At 44.9% G+C, this 13,749-nt stretch overlaps 1 protein-coding gene across 1 annotated transcript in view; it reads right to left on the bottom strand.

Annotated features, from left to right (window-relative positions):
- Positions 1-13,749, bottom strand: part of PPIP5K2 (diphosphoinositol pentakisphosphate kinase 2) — a 1,112,711-nt gene that overhangs the window by 976,462 nt on the left and 122,500 nt on the right. The window lies entirely within an intron of this gene.

The raw sequence follows: 13,749 nt of genomic DNA, 5'->3' as shown, positions 1-13,749 counted from the left end.
ATGACTGTGTGACTGCCTGTATTTGATTGAATGAATGGGTGTTTCAGTGACTATTTGAGTGAGTGAGTGAGTGATTTGGAGAGTGGTTTTGTATGTAAAGCAATAGGTGTCATTCTATTTCTGAGTGAGTTGGTGAATGAGTTACTGTCTAGTTAAGTCACTGAGTCTATTAATGGTTTTAATTATAAAGGAGTACCTCTGTCACTGACTGTATGTGAGAGTGAATAGGTGTATAAGTGGGTGTATCATAAAGTGAGTGGGTGTGTCAGTTTTATATATTTAAGAATTAATGGATGTGTTATTGCTTGTGTTGGTGAATGAGCGGGTGTGTTAGTGGCTACATTGGTGACTGTCTAGGTGAATCAGTGCCTTTACATGTCAGTCTGTGAGTGTGTGAATGGTTTTATAATTCAGTGATTATGGGTGTTAGTGATTGTATTGAGGTCTGAGTGGGTACGTTAGTGACTGAATGGGTGAGTGTGTGAATGTGTTAATGGTTTTCCAGTTGATTTACTGAATGAGTTGATAGATGAGTTATGTAATATTAGTTTTTTTCTGATCCTTTATATGGGTGTGTCAGTGGGTGTGTTAGTGGCTATATAAGTGTATGAGTGGATGCGTAACTAGTTGTATGATTCTCTTAATATGCAAGTTCGTACTGTATGGGTGACTAAGTGGTTCTCTCAGTGACTTATTAAGTGAATGAATGTCTGTATATCACTAGTTTTATCTATGTGTTGAGAAATATGTGAGTTGTGTGTGCACGGACATAGAAGAGTTTCTATGTGGGAATGAGTGGGTGTGTCACTGCATGGATGATGTCATCAGTGATGTCACTGACCATGTCATGAGTTATGTAATCTGTCAGGTCATAAGCAGTGCATTGGGGGTGGCGGGTGAAAGTTATAGTTAGCTACGGTAACTATAACTGATGAACTTCTATTGTTTTGTACACTTGAAATGTGAGTCTAACTATAACGTCCCTCTAACCTTTGTTTTTTTCCAGTGAATTTCTATGTCTTTTTTAACGTATAGTAATTTTCATTAATATACGTTAATCCAACCACCACCGTACATAGCCTTCGTCGCTTGACGAATCTTCACGGAATTTCAAATTCAACGTTCATGTCAGCTGTTGTCTGGAAAGTTTCATGGTGATCCATCAAGTGGGGGTCCAGAAAAGGGTGGGGGTTGAGGGTTAAAAAAAAGGCAGTTTCCCATGTCATGTAATCCCTATAGGGATTTTGAACATGACTACAGCCCAAACTACTGGACGGAACTACACCAAATTTGGTAGAAAGGTAGCATTTGGTCCAGAAAACATCAGTTTTGTTATTTGGTGTAAATCCTTTCAGCAGCAATTTTGAAATATGAAAGATAAATTATATATATATGTATATTTATGTGAAGCCTCTGCAAACCCTCCCGATCTTGTGCTGAGATCTGATTGACTGCCAAAATTTGTTGCCAGCCCCTGAAAACAATGATGAAAAACAGGTAGAGTCACCCTGACCCCTTAACTCTGGTGGTGGGGTCCTAGAGAGATCACCTTTAAAAAAAAAAATAAAAAAAATTAACAAGAGACATCGGCGGATCTGCCCAAAATGAAAAAAAACATGCACTGGCCCCTGCGCTTTTTTGAATGCAGCTTCTGGGAGATCCAGGTCCCAGGGGCATTGCCATTTTCAATGCGGAGGATGGGGGAGGATGTCTTCAGTCCAGAAGTGTTCTAACTTTGTGGGGTCAGAGGTCCAGTACTTGTACCCAATACTACCTTTGAAGCAGGAAAACTTCAAAGCAAAGTCTTTGTAGTACACTTGCCACGTCAACATGGCAGTTTAAAACTGCGCAAGGAGGCACTGCAATGGCAGGCCTGAGACATGTTTACAGGGCTACTCCTGTGGGTGGCACAATCAGTGCTGCAAGCTGTAGGAAGTTGGCTCTGTATATACTATCTCAAAGTGAGAGATAGTGTGCACAGAGTCCAAGGGTTCCCCTTAGAGGTTGATAGTGGCAACATTAGATAATACTAATGCTCTATTTTGTGGTAGTGTGGTCGAGCAGAAGGCTTATCAGAGGGTAATGTTAAGCATTTGTTGTACACACACAGGCAATTAATGAGGAACACACACCCAAAGACTTTCTCCAGGCCAATAGTTTTTATATAGAATAATATATTCTCTTAATTTATTTTAGAACCACAAGATTCAAGATTTGAAGTAAATACATAAAATGCAAGGTACTCCACACAGGTAAGTAAGGAACTTTGAATTAGAGTAGTAATATACACAGGATAGGTTAAAATGGCAATATGCTATTTTAAAAGTGGGCACAGTGCAAAAATCAACAGTTCCTGGGGGAGGTAAGTATGGTTAAGTTCTGAGGTACGTAATGCACTTACAAGTTCAGTCTCCTGGGCATAGGCAGCCCACCGCTGAGGGTTCAAGGCAACCCCAAAGTCACTGCACCAGCAACAAAGGGCCAGTCAGGTGCAGAGGTCAAAGGAGGGCCCAAAACACGCAGGCACCTATGGAGAACAGGGGTGCTCTGGTTCCGGTCTGCTGGCAGGTAAGTACCTGCGTCCTCTGGGAGCAGACTAGGGGTGTTTTGTAGAGCAGTGGGGGGGGGGGGGGGGGGGGGCACAAACAGGAACACAAAATACACCATCAGCGGCACAGGGGTGGCCGGGTGCAGTGTGCAAAGTTGGTGTCGGGTTTGCTATAGAAAGCAATGGAGGGACCCGGGGGTCACTTAGGCGATGCAGGCAGGACACAGGGGGGCTTCTCGGGCCAGCCACCAACTGGGCTAGGAAGAGGGCCGCCTGCTGGTCATTCCTGCACTGGAGGTTGGTTCCTTTCGGTCCTGAGGCTGCGGGTGCAGTGCTTGGTCCAGGCATCGGATTCTTTGTTCCAGGCAGTCGCGTTACTCATGAGTTCGCAGTTGCCTGGGAGTCCTCTCTGCGGTGTTAGTTTCCTGGAGCTCAAACCGGGGGCGTCAGGTGCAGAGTGTGAAGACTCACGCTTCCAGCGGGAAGAGTGAGTTCTTTAAAAGTAGTTTCAAAGTTGCAAAAATGTTGCTGTTGGTGAACAGTGCTACTGTTCTCAGGAGTTTCTTGGTCCTTCGGTTCAGGGCAGGCCTCTGAGTCCTCAGAGGTCGCTCGTCCCTGTTGTATGCGTCACTGTGCAGGTTCTTTGAGTCTTGAGACAGGCCGGTAGGGCTGGGGCCAAGTCAGTTCTCTCTGTCGTCTCTGCAGAGCTTTCAGGTCAGCAGTCCTTCTTCTTTGTGTAGGTTGCAGGAATCTGATTTCCTGGGTTCTAGGTCGCCCCTAAATATTAAATACAGGGGTGTGTTTAGGTCAGGACAATGGCTACTGTCCTGGAGGGTGGCTACACCCTCTTTGTGCCTCCTCCCTGAGGGGAGAGGGGCACATCCCTAATCCTGCTGGGGGAATCCTCCAAAACTAAGATGGAGGATTTCTAAAGGCAAGGGTCACCTCAGCTCAGGACACCTTAGGGGCTGTTCTGACTGGTGGGTGACTCCTCCTTGTTTTTCTCATTATCCTCTCTTGCCTTGCCGCCAAAAGTGGGGGCAAGGTCGGAGTGGCGGGCATCTCCACTAGCTGGGATGCCCTGGGGTGCTGTAACAAAAGGCATAAGCCTTTGAGGCTTACCGCCAGGTGTTACAGTTCATTCACGGGGAGGTGAGAAGCACCTCCACCCAGTACAGGCTTTGTCCCTGGCCACAGAGTGACAAAGGCACTCAACCCATGTGGCCAGAAACTCGTCTGGTTCTGGCAGGCTGGCAAAAACTGGTCAGCCTAGCATTAGGAGTCGGACTGGTATTCAGGGGGCATCTCTAAGATGCCCTCTAGGTCTGTTTTACAATAAATCCCACACTGGCATCAGTGTGCATTTATTGTGCTGAGAAGTTTGATACCAAACTTCCCAGATTTCAGTGTAGCCATTATTGAACTATGGAGTTTGTGTTTGACAAACTCCCAGACCATATACTCTTTACGGCTACCCTGCACTTACAATGTTTAAGGTTTTGCTTAGACACTGTAGGGGCATAGTGCTCATGCACATATGCCCTCACCTGTGGAATAGTGCACCCTGTCTTAGGGCTGTAAGGCCTGCTAGAGGGGTGACTTACCTATGCCACATGCAGTGAGAGGTGGGCATGGCACTCTGAGGGGAGTGCCATGTCGACTTAGTCATTTTCTCCTCACCAGCACACACAAGCTGTGAGGCAATGTGCACGTGCAGAGTGAGGGGTCCCCAGGGTGGCATAAGGCATGTGCAGCCCTTAGAGACCTTCCCTGGCAACAGGGCCATTGGTACCAGGGGTACCATTTACAAGGGACTTATCTGTGTGCCAGGGCTGTGCCAATTGTGGGAACAAAGGTACAGTTTAGGGAAAGAACACTGGTGCTGGGGCCTGGTTAGCAGGGTCCCAGCACACTTTCAATCATAACTGGCATCAACAAAAGGCAAAACGTCAGGGGGAACCAAGCCAAGGAGGGCATTTCCGTACACAGGCCCACTAATATCATTTGATTTACAGTCCCTGGGCACACATGATGCACTAAATTAGGGACTTACCAGCAAATCCAATATGCCAGTCATGGATAAACCAATCACCAATACCATTTAGAAAGAGCGCACTTGCACTTTAGCACTGGCAGCAGTGGTAAAGTGCCCAGAGTCCTAAAGCCAGAAAAAACTAAATTCAGCACTGAATCAAAAACAGGAGGTCAGACACAAAAAGTCTGGGGATAACCATGCAAAAAGAGCCATTTCCAACACACATGCCATGACTTCGACTTCACCAATGGATTCAAACCCACAGGTGCAGCACTCGCCCCAGGACGGAATTACTATGGCATGCATGGGTAAATGTTTGTCCTGCTTGCCATGTTCATCCTCGGTCAGAACTTAGTATATGTTTCGTTTGATAAGTGCACCGTAGTCGCAGCACTGCAGAGAACGGTGGATGTGACATATGCTACATTGTCACGGACTAGCCTGTGTGTCAAAAGCTACTGTTTTTCATAGTTAATGACATTTGCTTTAGGGAACTTTGGAAACTTTTACAGCATGTTTGCCTTACTTTCAAAGGTAGATATTGTCACTCAGTTTGAGAAATGACACTTTGTGGGCATCCTCTGACCCTCCCCCCCCATCTTGTATTCATGAACTGGAAGGAGTTGGATTAGCACAGTGACTGCGCTAAAGACGCATGAAAGACATGTTTTCTTAAGTCTAATATGGCTGTCATGGGAACCAATAGTAAAGGTTCACTAGGCACGCGTTCAGTAATATTCAGAAAGAAGGTGGTTACTTGACAAGAGACAAAATGTAGTCAAACTTGTTCCATCCTGGTGCATTTTAATGTGATGGCCCTTGCATGGCAGCGATAAATTAATGTGAGTGCACTGATCAGTAGGATTGGGCCCTTTGGCGGAGGTATAAAATAATTGTGTATGGTGCATAAATGGCATGTGAATGGACTATAAAGCAGTTGGTGCCATAAAGTGGTTTTGTGGCTCACCGTCAGAATGTGTGTTTCAATGGTCAGATCCTTTGATAAGCATTTGTGCTCTGAAGCCAGCATTTCTATAAGTGGTAAAACTAGCCAGTATAAGTGGTGTATTAAGTTTAACAAATTAGTACCAAACGTATATATTTGGTGATAAGATGGTCCTTACAAAGAACTCCTGGTGCTTTTTTTTGTCATAATTGGTAGCTGTGGATTTTGGGCCCTATCTCAGTGGCACTTAGGCAAACCTGCAAATTTTTGAGTACGAGACAAGCAGGGGTGTCCAGGAGTGCATGACTTGTGCAGCTCTCACAAAGTGCTTTTTCTTTACCTAGAATTCTCTGCAAATCTCAAACTTTGCCAAAAAAAACACATTTTCCTTGCATTTCAGTGAGGAATTGTCTTGGAATCGCCATGAAGTCACAAATTTCTTGCCACCAATTCTACTAAGTCTCCTGAGAAAAACAATGCCTCACTTGTATGGATGGGCCAAGTGAATGCGACAGGGAAGGGCCCAAAACGGACGGCGGAGACATCAAACTTATCACAAAATGACCTGATTTTGCGAGAGGCAATAATCAGGTTTGGTTCTTTTTGGTCCCGGGCTCGGTGGCAATCTAGGGGAACCTACCAAACCCAGACATTTCTGAAAACTAGACATCCAGAGGAGTCCAGGAAGGAGTGGCTTGCGTGCATCTCCCAAATTTTTCTTGCCCAGAATCAACTGCAAACCTCAAATTTAGCTGAAATGCCAAGCTTTCCACACATTTCTGTTTGGGAAAGTTGTGGGATCACAAGATCGGCACAAATAATCAGAATAGGGAAATACAAACGGTGAACATCACTGAGGGCCTCATTACGAGTCTGGCGGCCAAAGCAGCATTCCAGCCTCCATATTATGACCTTGGCTGAGTCGCCACAGTCCATCTTAATCTGCCAGGGCACCATCCGGATTATGAGTCCCCTGTAAGTATAAATTCACTGTAAGTGAATTACAGGCAGTGAAAAGTGTGATCAGTGCTGTTGCACCAGACACACTGCAACATTGCCGCCAGCTCGATTACGAGCTGACGTCCATGCTGTGGCCTGTTTCCCGCTGGGCCAACGGCCAGAAACGCTACTCATAATCGGGCCAGCGGGCAGAAAACTGGAGTGGTGGTTTTCTGTCCGAAAGAGTTTGGCGAGCGGCCTCCCCTGCCCGCCAAACTCATAATGGGGGCCTAAGTGTGCACTGCAGAGAGCCCAAAGAGAGGGAGAGCATGTAATATGAACACTGTTATGGCCCACTGACTCATTCTTCCATGTGCATCACCTCCAGAGCTCTCAATCAAATGCCATAATAAACAGGCGGCCACCATAACTCAAGTGTACATCTAAATTTGACTCAGCTCACATGTACCATATAGGCTTTAGAAAATACAATAGGTCAGCCTTTTAAAGCCGGTTCCTCAAATCCTTGTTAATACTTAGCAAAGATAATTCCAATTACAGCATAAAATTGCACCAAAGCAAAGAGTTTACACAATTTTACCAAGTCAGTCTTTACTTATGTAAAACATGCAATGAATGTACAGTAACATACAGCTAAAAGCATTGGCAAAGCAAATAGGTTCCACAGGCAAGACCTACTGGCTTAGTCAATGCTTGTTTACACTTTAGCGACAATTAATGCTTATGCATTTACATAACTTGATCTTCCACAAATGATATCGAGGACAAATATGTATCCTTTTTTCTCCACATATTGGAGATTGTAAAATAACAAGAGTCTGTGATTTACTTTGAAGGAGTCTAACAAACTCTCCAACATTTGTTTTTCTCCAGAAAATGGTAAACATGTGATGCAGAAAAGTTATTTTCTAAAAATGTCATCAACAAAAGGCATGCATGCCAAGTCGCCCTTTTCCAGACTCTCTGAAATATGTAATTGTAATGCAAATGTTCTAATTTTTGCAAGCGGTGGCGACTATTTGCCACTTTTGATGTTTCTAAATGCTTGTAATATATGGGAAATAAACAAAGCTCAAAGGGAACCGCGAAAACATAATATTTCTGAAAACTACATAATTCTGAATTCAGCAAAAGATCCAGAGCATAGATTGAGTTCACATTATAGTGAATTAAAATGGTGAAAAAAAGAAAATATTTTTATACTGAAAGCGGAAACTGGCATACCATTTACTTCAAGTCGCAGACACAGGCAGCTCTCACTTTTCTCAAAAAATAAATAACCAGACGCCAACAAATGAGTTGTGGCGTACAATGATTTTTTTTAAAGGATATTTCTTTACTGATTTTACCAAGTGTTCATAAGACAGGGTAGCACCCTCAACTGCAATTTCAACAATCACAATTTCCAACAGATTAAATCATTCATTCATCCATTCGTGTTGGTCACGATACGCCATATTAAAATAATTATCTGCCTTTCTCAATTTAGCTCCATCACTAAACTGGAGTCTCCAGCTTGTCTAAAAAATTATTCAAAACCCAAGTCCCGGATTGCTTGGATTCAAAATTCACTTTTTACAGTTCGAAAATTACTCTACTGACCGGTACGAACTTTTTAAACATTCATCTACAAAATTACATTTTACCTCAGACATCCTTCTGATATTACTGTAATTACATCAAAAAAGCACTGACACCTTCCTAGTACCAAAGAAATATATGTTTTTTGATCTCTAAGTACTCTCAGTTCTGTGGGGGAATAGTATCCCCACCATTGCTTCAAAGTCCACGAATGCTTTCTTCACCTATAACAATTCTCAATTTCTCATCTCTGTGGCCCTCTTCCCATTGGGAAGCATTAGAATCTGAGATTCACTGAACAGGTCTTTTGAAGAACCATGCCTAACCAACTCACTGTTGAGCTGGAAGGCGACCAGTTTTAGGCGGGTTATAGTGACGATCAGAATTTGTACACTGTAAAACTACCAGAACAAAACAACATTGCTACTCTAACAAAAAAAAAAATAAACCTTGCGATCCATCCCCAAACAACCGGAATTAGTCCAATGTTTCTCAAAATAGGCAGTCCAGACCTTCCACTACGAGCTACTCGCCATTGTTTTGTTGTTTTATCTTTCATAAACACGCTGTTCATCTCTGTAATCTTTTTTATTTCAGAGGCCCTGACGTGGTCCCCTCTATTCACTGTTAACATCTCCATTATTATATGTTTTTAAGATGAGGACAGTATAAGGTAACCAACACCCAGAGAAGTTTATTCTTGGTGAGATACAAAGGTGAGCCTCCCTGAATTGCAGGGCATGATATCCGATAGCAAGATGACATCTTTGATATTTAAAGAAACCCCCTCTGACCATCACAAACGTAGACGCCTTCATAACCAAAATCCAAAGAACGGCATGTGCAATACTCTTGAAGGTTATCTCCAGCTAAGAGGCCCTTCTTCCAGCTTTCAATATAGCTGGCAAAGGTACATCACCAATAACTCCGGTACTGTGCATCCCCCATAAATCGCTGCTTGTCAAGGTCATCGCTCTATATTCTGTAGGTACGTAGGGATAACTTCTTGTCTGTGGTCGCTCCTCACATTATGGACTCTTCACTGCCACTATTCACCCAGTCTAATTCAAAGAAAGCAGACATAAGTGACCTACCCAGCAAGGAGGGGCTGCCTGATTTCATGATGGTGCCTGCATAGGTTTTGGGCTGCACCCGCCTGTCATTAAGATCTAAACCAGTGCTGCTTAGGTTATCAGACCAGTCAAGCTGCTGTATCACCTTCAAGGCATTCATTGGTAAACTCGAGAAGCCGTGTGTTCTGTCAGGCATCAAGGATGGAGAGCCCGGGATCTATTTCTTACAAACACAATTTGAAATGTATTTTTTTTTTTTTTTTTTTTTAAATGGGAAAAAAGGGCTGCAGAAGAAGGCTTGTGTTTTTTTCCCCTGAAAACGTCATCAACAAAGGGTTTGCGATGCTAAAATCATCATCTTCCCAGCTTTTAGGAACAGATAGACTTGAATCAGAAAACCCAATTTTTCAACACAATTTTGGCATTTTATAGGGACATACCCATTTTTACTATTTTTTCTGCTTTCCGCCTCCTTCCAGTTAGTGATAGAAAAGGGTGTGAAACCAAAGCTGGATCGCAGGAAGTTAAACATTTCTGAAAAGTAGACAATTCTGAATTCAGCAAGGGGTAATTTTGTGTGGACCCTACAAGGGTTTCCTACAGCAAAAAAACAGCTGAAATAAAAAAAAAAATGAAATTGAGGAGAAAAAAACCTGCCATTTTTCTCAACGTTTTACTCTGTAACTTTTTCTTGCGATGTCAGATATTTGAAAGAAATATATCATTACGTCTGCTGGACTCTTCTGGTTGCGTGGATATATATGGCTTGTAGGTTCATCAAGAAACCTAGGTACCAAGAGTCAATAAATGAACTGCACCTTGCAATGGATTTTCATTCTGTACCCCGGGTATACAGCAATTCATTTGCTGAAATATAAAGAGTGAAAAATCGGTATTAAGAAAACCTTTGTATTTCCAAAATGGGCACAAGATAAGGTGTTTGAGAAGCAGTGGTTATTTTCACATCCGTGTTCCGGGGTGCCCATACTAGCATGTGAATTACAAGCCATTACTCAAATAGACGTCTTTTTTAAACACTGTCTTACATTTGGAAGGAAAAAATGTAGAGAAAGACAAGGGGCAATAACACTTGTTTTGCTATTCTGTGTTTCCCCAAGTCTCCCGATATAAATGGTACCTCACTTGCATGGGTAGGCCTAATGCTCGTGACAAGAAATGCAACATGGACACATCACATTTTTACATTGAAATCTGACGTGTTTTTTGCAAAGTGCCTAGCTGTAGATTTTGACCTCTAGCTCAGCCGGCACCTAGGGAAACCTACCAAACCTGTGCATTTTTGAGAACTAGACACCTAGGGGAATCCAAGATGGGGTAACTTGTGGGGCTCTCACCAGGTTCTGTTACCCAGAATCCTTTGCAAACCTCAAAATTTGACCAAAAAAACACTTTCCTCACATTTAGGTGACAGAATCTGACAGGAGCCACAACTTTTCTTATACCCAGTGTTCCCCTAGGTCTCCCGATAAAAATGGGAGCTCACTTGTGTGGGTAGGCCTAGTGCTCGTTACGGGAAATGCCCCAAAACACTATCTGGACACATCAAAATTACCAAATACAAAACTACCTGTTTTTGCGGGGGAGGAAGGGCACCTGCATTTTTGGTCCTGACTGGGATGTGTGACTTGCGTGGATCCCCCAAAGTTTTCTTACCCAGAATCCTCAGCAAACCTCAAATTTAGCTAAAAAATAACACATTTTTCCAAAATTTCTGTGTGGGATCACCGCACCGGGACAAATGTCCTACCACCCAACGTTCCCCTCAGTCTCCCGATAAAAATGGAATTTTGTGGATTCCTGCAGATTCCGGAAGGTTCCATCACAAAAATGTGGGAAAAATATGTGATTTCCAGCAAAGCTGGAGGTTTGCAGGGCATTGTGGGTAAGAAAATGGTGCGGGGTGCATGTGAAGCACACCACCCTCGAATCAACCAGATGTTTAGTTTTCAGATGTGTCTAGGTCTTGTGGATTTTTCTACATGGCAGAGTCCCAAAGTCAAAAAAGTGCAGCCCTCACCATTCCAAGTGGGGCAATTTTGAGAGTTACCAAGCTCTCATGGCCCAAATGTAAAACCAAAACCCCAAATAATCAAATGTGCTCTTGCTTGCCGTGGGATAAATTTTAGTGTGCAGGGGGAGAGCTGTAAGACTGTTACCCCCTTCAGTTGGGGTGGGGGCATAACCAGACCCATACAGGTTGGCAGCCACCACCCCACTATTTTTTGTTTTGTTTTTTAATTTCCTGGCATCTAGGAGACTTTCTGCCTACCTCCCCCAGGTGTGGATTAGGGGTAATTGTCCAATCTGCCCACTGGTGGGCAGAACAACTTTGGCCCCATTTATTTATTTAGTTGGCAATATCGCACCCACTTATTTTGAAAAAAAAAATCTTCCCTGGTCTCTGGTGGGCTTATTCCAAAAATAGGCCGATCTGCCCCCCGGAGGGGGGGGGCGAAATGGGCAACAGTAATGAGCCCCTATTACCCTAATTTGACATCCAGAGTCCCAGACAGCATTGTAAAAACTTACCAACAGGACATTAAATTTGTTAGGAAAGACCACCCAAACAATTAATATACCCTGATGGTTACAGGTAATTTGATACGCTCTCACTGTTTTAGAGAACTGGATTAGGGTAACTAGTCCCCCTTTAGGGCGACCTCCTTGAGGCTGAGCGGCCGGGACTGCAAACCTATGAGAACCATCCCAAGCTGCCTGCCCATCCGACCAGGTTTCTTGAAGTAAAATAAAATCACACTGAGCCAAAAACCTTATCCATTCATGATATGATAACTTAGGCCCTCATTCCAACCCTGGCGGTTTGAAACCGCCAGGGCGGAGGGCAGCGGAAGCACCGCCAACAGGCTGGCGGTGCTTCCAGGGCTAGTCTGACCGCGGCGGTAAAGCAGCGGTCAGAAAAGGGGAACCGGCGGTTTCCCGCCGGTTTTCCCCTGGCCCAGGGAATCCTCCATGGCGGCGCTGCTTGCAGCGCCGCCATAGGGATTCCGACCCCCTTCCCGCCAGCCTGTTTCTAGCGGTGAAAGGATGGCGGGAACGGGTGTCATGGGGCCCCTTGGGGCCCCTGCACTGCCCATGCCACTGGCATGGGCAGTGCAGGGGCCCCCTAACAGGGCCCCACAAAGATTTTCACTGTCTGCTTAGCAGACAGTGAAAATCGCAACGGGTGCCACTGCACCCGTCGCACCCCTGCAACTCCGCCGGCTCCATTCGGAGCCGGCTTCATGGTTGCAGGGGCTTTCCCGCTGGGCCGGCGGGCGCTCTTTTGGAGGGCGCCCGCCGGCCCAGCGGGAAAGTTGGAATGGCCGCCGCGGTCTTTTGACCGTGGTGCGGTCATTCGGCGGTGACCGCCTTAGTGTCATATCCTGCTACATTCCATGAGATAAGACAGCACTTTGTGGTCTTTCCACCCTGTTCTTCCACGGTCATAATACCATTCGGGGGTTCTACCATGCCCACTATAGATCTCCGTACAAAGCATCAATCCACCCCCTCCAGATCAGGAATACTAATGGGACCATCCCCATACTAGTTGACTGTGGGACACCCTGCCCTTGATGGGGATTCCTAGGATTCCTAAACGGAGACTCAGACTGCAGGATATGATTATAAAAGAAGCCCAAGGGGACCATACCAATCCTTCCCTTCCTCTGGGAAACCACGCTTTGTGTCAATAGGAGCCGCAGGGCCAGACCTGGATATCAGCAATTTACAATAATACAATCCCCGTTTCCCACTTTTTCGCGAGGCCCAACCCAATCAATTCTTCTGAAAAACAGAATATCCCTAAGGTCCTTGCAAGCAAAGTCACAGTTTTTACTGAGCCAGTGGATAGTCTTGTTTTTAGTTGTAGTTTTAGTTGTTTAGTTTTAGTTTTTTAGCAAGTCCGTGGATTCCCTTGTACCTGGTGTTAGGGCAGGAACGTCTGTCAGCACCACCACGTAGGGGGCACAGGCTGGAGGGAGCTCTGAACAAACAAGTGGGGAACTTTTCTTCGGATGCAGGTCTTGGACTCTACCGTTTTGTTGAGACTCCCTCCCATTATCCACATGCCTTCTGCCAGATTGCCTTTCAGCTCTCAGCCTGTTATTTCCCCTTATGCTTGCCGATAAGTCAGCTGGGGCAGCCGAGGCAGCCTCCACGTAATTTCCAAGAGCCCCCAAATTTAAAGAGCTTGTAGGTTGTGGCATGTCTCTTTCCAGGGCCCTAGGGTGTCCCTCACATAGGAACACTCCCTCGGATGGTTGGTTTTGATGACTAAAATCTAAGGGGCCACCCTCAACTGTGACTGAGCTAAACCTCTCCAGCCCACACACCTGGGAAACTGCTTTTTCAAACACATGCGATTTCTCCAGAACCGGGGCCAAACTAGCCTCAATCATCTCCCCGAACTTCAACAATAGGTTATCAACACAGCAATCCGAGGACTGACCGAGGGCAGTGCCATCCATCAAGCCCATAGGATTCAAATTTGCTGATAAAGGCGGTTTTGATTTATTCCCAGCTTTCAATGCCTTTTTCTTTTTCAAGGGAGGGCTTCTACTATCCGGGGGGAAACCATCAGAAG

The sequence above is a fragment of the Pleurodeles waltl genome, chromosome 1_1 (genome assembly GCF_031143425.1).
Source record: "Pleurodeles waltl isolate 20211129_DDA chromosome 1_1, aPleWal1.hap1.20221129, whole genome shotgun sequence".
NCBI lineage: Eukaryota > Metazoa > Chordata > Amphibia > Caudata > Salamandridae > Pleurodeles > Pleurodeles waltl.
Note: the sequence above shows the minus strand (reverse complement) of the source record. Positions and strands in the feature narration are given on the sequence as shown.